Source organism: Marmota marmota, unplaced genomic scaffold, assembly GCF_001458135.2.
Source record: "Marmota marmota marmota unplaced genomic scaffold, marMar, whole genome shotgun sequence".
In the NCBI taxonomy this organism is placed as follows: domain Eukaryota; kingdom Metazoa; phylum Chordata; class Mammalia; order Rodentia; family Sciuridae; genus Marmota; species Marmota marmota.
Window position 1 is genome coordinate 9,488,045 of NW_026000057.1, and position 6,764 is coordinate 9,494,808.

The window sequence follows — 6,764 nt, forward strand, 5'->3', positions numbered from 1 at the left end:
CAGCTGGAAATAATAGCTCATATGTGATGAAAAATACTGGCTGTGGGGTGTGGAGTGATTCACAGGAACATGATTTCCCATGTCAGGGAGAAATGATCTCCACCAACAGGCTGTAATTTTCCATAATGTTGAGCAAAGAGCTTGGACTTATGGGAGCATTAGGCAGTCATTTCTTCAAATGTCATTCAAAACACTATGGTAATGATGTTCTCCTTAGACCAAAAGATAACCCAACTGACCTGCCATGGAGTGTGATCTGGGGTTCTGTTCAGTGGTTGGATGAGCTCCCTGGAACCTGATCCGGGGTTCCATGTTGCGTGTTTGGTGGATCTTCCAAGCTTCCTTCCCTTCACCCCCGCTGCATCTTGATTGCTTGCTTCCTACAGGTCATTGTGACAGGTGGTATCTCCCCATTAGCCTGTGGGTGTCCTGAGAGCAGAAACCATGCTGTGCCCATCTCTGTAAACTGACCCCATCTTAGAATGGGTGCCCAGTGAACATTTGTGGAATGAATGGATGTTGAATGAGTGTTTATCCTTTGCTCCTAACCTGGGTGTCATCTGATGCAGGATAATGGCCAGGATAAATGGATCTGTCTCCTTCTCTAGGGATCAGATGAGACTGAAAACTCTGCATATCAGCTGTGTCACCAGGCTCATCACTAGAGATAGGCATGACTTCCCTGGGACCTAACCATATTTATTTACTTCATTTTTTAGAGACAACAAAGAAAGAAGCAATGGTTCTGGAGTCACCCCCAGAAAAGACTTTATGAACCAGATGAATAATATCTGGCAGGGACCAACTCTGGCTACTTCTCACACCGTCCCAAACCCTAACAGCCCCAGGATGGTTTTCATCTTCCATCACAATATGATATGTCCTAAGCCAGCCCTCGGGAATAACATAAAAGTTAATTATTGACAGAGCTATCTTGACAGAAAAAGTTGGGAGACTTGTCAGAAAAGAAATAATTGAATTTCCTCATTAATGTTAGATGTAGATTTTGCCCTTTCAAAGAATAGGGCCCTTGATTCTGGATGGTTAAGATCCCAAAGATTTTCCTGTGTGCATGTGATTGGGTCAGTGTGACAAGGATAGTTCAATAGAGATCTGGAGGAAGTAACTGCTTGCTTCACATTGGTCAAAAGTAATAGATCAGGGCTGGGGTTGTGGCTCAGCGGTAGAGTGCTCACCTTGCATGTGTGAGGCCCTGGGTTTGATCCTCAGTACCACATGTAAATAAATAAAATAAAGATATGTGTCCACCTACAACTAAAAAAAAAAAAAAAAGCAATAGATCAGTAATCCCAGCAGCTCTAGAGGCTGAGGCAGGAAGATCATGAGTTCAAAGCCAGCCTCAGCAACACAGTGAGGCCCTAAACCGCAGAGCAAGACCCTGTCTCTAAAAAATTTTATATATATACACATACATACATACATACTAGGAATGTGGCTCAGTGGTAGCACTCCTGGGTTTAATCCCTGGTACCAAAAATAAAAATAAAAAGGAATAGATGAACAAATAGGGGTCAATGCTAAGGAAATGCATGGAAGTGGGGTACGTACCAGAGCGCTAGCATATGCCAGAAGAACCTTCAGGCACAATCTAATATTTACATCACAATAAACCCAGCAAGTTTTATTTTTTGCCACTCAAAATAGAGAAAACAAATAAGAAAAGAAAGAAAGCAAAGGAACTCTACAGATTACAAAACAATTGTGTTTCCTGATTAGTATCCAGATGGAAGTCAGGAAATCTGTCATTATTGCCTTTTGATAAGGGACAGACAGGTGGTACTTTGTAATCTCCTGTGGGATGTTGTAGGTGGATCATTTAGAGAGGGATTCGCTTTCACTCACTCCTTGGTCTTGTTTCTGTTTTTCTTTGCGGGACTGGAGATTGAACCCATGGCTTTGCATGTGCTAGGCAAGCATGCTACCACTAAGCTACGTCCCAGCACAGGCTTATTTCTTTTCTTGATAAAAATTTGCTGATCTAGTGTGAGCCTTGAAATTTGCTTGGAAATCCTGACAGTATAGGCAGATCTGGATTGGACTCCTGGATATATGGATACTTTTCTAGGAAGGAGAGCATCTTTCTGGGGGACCAGGAAGATGGTTGCCATGTCTACCAGAAGCCAGGAACTGGGGCAAGGGAACCTCCTCTGGCTGTTGTGACGTAGTTCTCATCAGCTAAGAGCAACCTTCTCCTTCCCTCTTGGACTTGGCCTTTAGAAAAAAATCACCAATGAAATTAAAAGCCCATTGCATCCAGACTGGAAGTCCTCATGCCTTCCAGACCCGGGGTGGAGCCCCAGACTCTGCAGTTTTACAAGCTTGACGGATGCCAGAGCTGTGAAGTCCGAAAATGGAAAGACTCAGGTGCAGAGGCCAGGGAAGATTCCCTCTGAGACAGCTACTGTTGGGCATTATTAATACTCAAGAGAAAATGTTACGAAGCACAAAGAAGCAGAAGATCTTTCGAGAGTCTGATGTATTGTGCTATTTCAGCTGAGCGTTGACAAGAAATATAGATATGATTTATCCGAGATGTTACTTTGCACTGGACCCGGGGCCAGGCCTTCCCATAGTGTCTCATTTAATCCTCACACGAGTCCTGGAAGAATATGATCCCTATTTTGCAAAAGAGGAAAGAGAAACTCAGAGAAATTATGACAATATCCCTGGGCCTTGCAGGCCCTCAGGGTTCAAGCCAGAATGTTGCCCAGGTACACACAACCTCAAAACCCAAGTGTGTTCCACTCTGCGGAGCTGACAAGAGGATCAATAGATGTTTCAACAAAGGTAAGGCCTCACGGGATTCTTTCCTCCTTTACTTGCATTCAGGGTCCTTAGCATCTCTCAGGACCAATAGCATTCACTTCAAAATTGTTCCGTGTTCTATTCCCCCCACAGTAAATGCCACAGGGAGACTTACTCCTGATATCATGCAGGTTACTTAGAATCACATAAGCTTATGTCAATGTCAGGGGATAAAAGTTAATCAGCCCCAGGGTGCCCATCTAAAAAGAGGTTCAGCCTCCTCTTCATGGGCTTTTTTGCAAAGCTACTTCTCTCTGGCCCCAAGTGCTCATGGGTCACAGTGCTGCAAAGCTAGTGACCAAGCCCCAGGCCCTGGCACAGGCATCAGAGCCTTGGTCATCAAGGAACCTTCCCTGGAGATGCAGAGTGGGCCAGATGTCTTTGACAGACACACAGAGCAAGCCAATTGGAGAGCTGAAGAGCAGGGAGGCTGTTTGTCCATTGATATCCTTTGGACAATAGTCCAAGGAAAAGAGCTACAGAGGTGTGGGCAAAGTTAGGGGGACCAGCAAACACAGTGAGGCACTTGTGTGCTTTTACTAATCCTGGGCCTGATGGGACCAGGGGAGGGGCCAGGATGCTGGAGCTCAGTGAGGCCCGTCACATGGGAGGACCTGCGCTCCAGGGACCTGTAATGAGGACCGCATGGAGACCGCCTGCATGTCATCTTCAAAGCAGCCCTTCCAGAAGGACGCCGATATCTATAAATAGTCTTTTCATTTCCAAAGATAAGACAGGTTAGAAGTGGCTAATCTGAGACATTCTTTTTTTATTATGTTGAGACTATGACAGGCATTTGGTCTTTGAGGGAAACTATGCCTGCATATTTATCTAACTAGAAGTTCAGCTGCAGCAAGCCCTCAGCCCTCTGGTCACTTTTCTTTCAGTTGTCTGTGTCAGTAGCCAGGATGCCATCATTTGGGTCCACCTCTCGGTTATCCCAGTTATCAGCCCCAAATATGGGCCAGCTTTGTGAAGAGTTAGTATCTCACTATCTTCTCACTAACTTCTTCTTCATTGATGTCAAGTCTTTTAAAGAATATTTACTAGGAGAGAAAATGGCATCTACAGATCACAGTATCCACAGCCAAGCTGCAGCCCAGCTGGGCTAGAGCTGACAAAGTGCAGCCAACTCACAGATATGCACAGACCACCAGGCATATGGCAACAGAGCCATGGAACTTCTGCACAGCCTACCTCTGTCAGCTATACGCTGGGCTCTGTCCACCACCACCTATGCTCAGGTCACACATGCAACTTCCTATGGACAACCTCTTGTTGGCTATACTACTCCACCTGCAGCCCCAGGCATACAGCCGGCCTGGCCAGGGGTATGATAACACCACTGCCACCAAGGCCTTCTGTGCAGTTCAGTGTGTGCACGGCACTCAGCCTGCTCAACCAGCCTCTGGATAGCAGCTGGCAGCTACCGCACCTGCAAGACTGCAAGATGGAAAAGTCCACTAAGACTCGTCAACCTCCGTGGAGCACAGGGGCTTATACCCAGTCCAGTCTAGGATACAGACAGAGTCACTACAGTGGTCTTCAGTTCCTGGGAGCTACCCCATGCAGTCAGTCGGTGCCCCTCCATCCTATCCTCTTACCAGCTCTCTGTCTACACAGCTGGTTATGAATAGAGCCGTTACTCTCAGCAGAACATCTCTGGGCATCTGAGCAGCTATGGACAGCACCGTAGCTCTGGTCAACACGCCAGCTGTGGACTGCAGCTTCCCACTCGTTACCCCCACCCACTGGATCCTGCAGCCAGCCTCCGGGTCAGGCTCCCAATAGAGCAGCAGAGACCGCTCGGCCAGGACCAACCCAGCAGCACAGGTGTCCTAATGGTTAATCTCAATTGTCCCCTTGATTGGATGGAGAGATGCCAAAGATTAAGTGGCTTCTGGGTGTGTCAATAAGGTGTGTGTAGGAATGATTGTCATGTGGGATAGTGAACTGAAGGGGAGACCCTCCCTAAGTGTGGGTAGCACTGTCCAATAGGATGGTGGCTTCGATGGAATAAAGTTGGAAGCCTGAGGAAGCAGTGGCAGATGCGGAGCTCGATTCTTCTTCAAGGCCCTTGATTGCTGCTGCGATGGCCTGAGGAAATGGGACTCTTGCTTCTTCACTCTTCCAAAGTGGACTCTGCCAGTGATTCTCCAGGGAGTTGCCAGAAGCCTTGAGTCTCTGACTGGGGTAGCACTGTTGATCCCTCTTGTTCTGAGGCTTCAGCCTCATGGGCTGTGCAGCTACTGGTTCCTCCAGCCCTCCAGCCTGCAGACGGCCACTATGGACTACCCAGCTTCTGGTCCTGTGAGCCACTCTAATAAATCCCCTTTTAATAATCACCCCTCCCGTTGGCTCTGTTCCTCTAGAGAACCCTGACTAGTACAGGGGTTTATGGGAAGGAGCCAGGAGGATTTTCTGGACCAGGAAAGAACCAGAACACAAGTGGCCCTGGTAACTGGGGCAGGGAAAGAGGGGGATTTGAATGTGGAGGCATGAGCAGAGGTGGGAGGGGAGAAGGATGTGGCGGAATGGACGCTGGAGAGCCAGGTGGCTTCAATAAGCCTGGTGAACCCATGGCTGAAGGACCGGGTCTTGATTAGGCCCTCCTGTGGGTCTGAATGAAGACAGACAGCAGAAGACATGAACAGTGCTTATGTGCAAGGATTAGATGACAATGTGACCCTTGATGATCTGACAGCCTCCTTTAAGCAGTGTGGGGTTAAGACGAACAAGAGAACCGGGCAGCCCATGATCCACATCCACCTGGACAAGGAAACAGGAAAGGCCAGAGGCCATGCCTTGGTGTGCTAGGAAGACCTGCCGGCTGCCAAGGCTGCCATGGAGTGGTCTGATGGAAAAGACTTTCAAATGAGCCAACTGAAAGTCTCTCTTGCTTACAAGAATCCTCCAGTGGCAGCATGCGGGGTGGCGTGCCACTCTGAGAGGGCAGAGGAATGCCAATCTCACTCCATGGAGGTCCAGGTGGCCTAGGAGGTCCTGGAAGATCCATGCATTGCAGGGGCAACTGTGGAGAGCACAGAGGTGGCCTCCTCCCAAGATGGCCTGGGAATTTCTGCGGAACCCCTCTGGAGGAGGACACATCCAGCACTGAGCTGAAGACTGGCAATGTCCTGATCCTGGCTGTGGAAACCAGAGCTTCACCTGGAGAATATGCAACCTGTGTAAGCCTGAGGGTTCCTCCTACCACCTTCCCCAAACCCAGGTGGGGAAGAGGGTCTTGGTGGCATGTGGGCAGGAAGAGTGGCCTCATGCACCACAATGGTTCAGGTGGAACGCTCAGAGGTGGCTGTGATGGAAGAAGATGAGATGGATAGACGGGAGGAAGCAGAGGCAGATGGAAGGACCTGGAAAAATGGATAAAAGCAAACACTGTCAGGAGCCCATAGACTAGCCCTACTAGCTGCAGAGCTGCTATTACAACCACATTTATTGATTTAGTTTTTCCCCCCAGGGCCTTCTTGGTGGGGGAAGCCGTCTCTGTCTCCCACACAGGACATTTTAAAATGTATATTTATAATTCCATGTCTGTAACCTTGGCCATAACATTATGATTACTCCTTTCCTGTACTTTAGTATTTTTTTTTTTACCATTTTTGAAGAAACATTAAAATAAGTTAAATGATAGTACACTGAGTTTTTTCCCCCCTCTTTTAAAGATGTTTAAGACTTCACAACAGGAACTTCTGGGAGCATACTCAGTTTCCTTGTGCAGAGCCAAGAGGGCCTCTAATGGTAACAATGTTCGTGATTGTAATTTAAAAAAACGTCCAAATATTTGTTTTATATATATATATATATATATATATATATATATATATACACACACACACACACACACACACACACACGTACATACTCTTTGTCCAGCTATGAAGCAACACTTACAACATTGACCCAATTTACTGATGACA

The 6,764-nt window shown here is 47.3% G+C and overlaps 1 pseudogene; it reads left to right on the plus strand.

Moving 5' to 3' along the window:
- Nucleotides 1-3,884: 3,884 nt before the first annotated feature.
- Nucleotides 3,885-6,213, plus strand: LOC107141111 (annotated as a pseudogene).
- The last annotated feature ends 551 nt before the right edge of the window (nucleotides 6,214-6,764 follow it).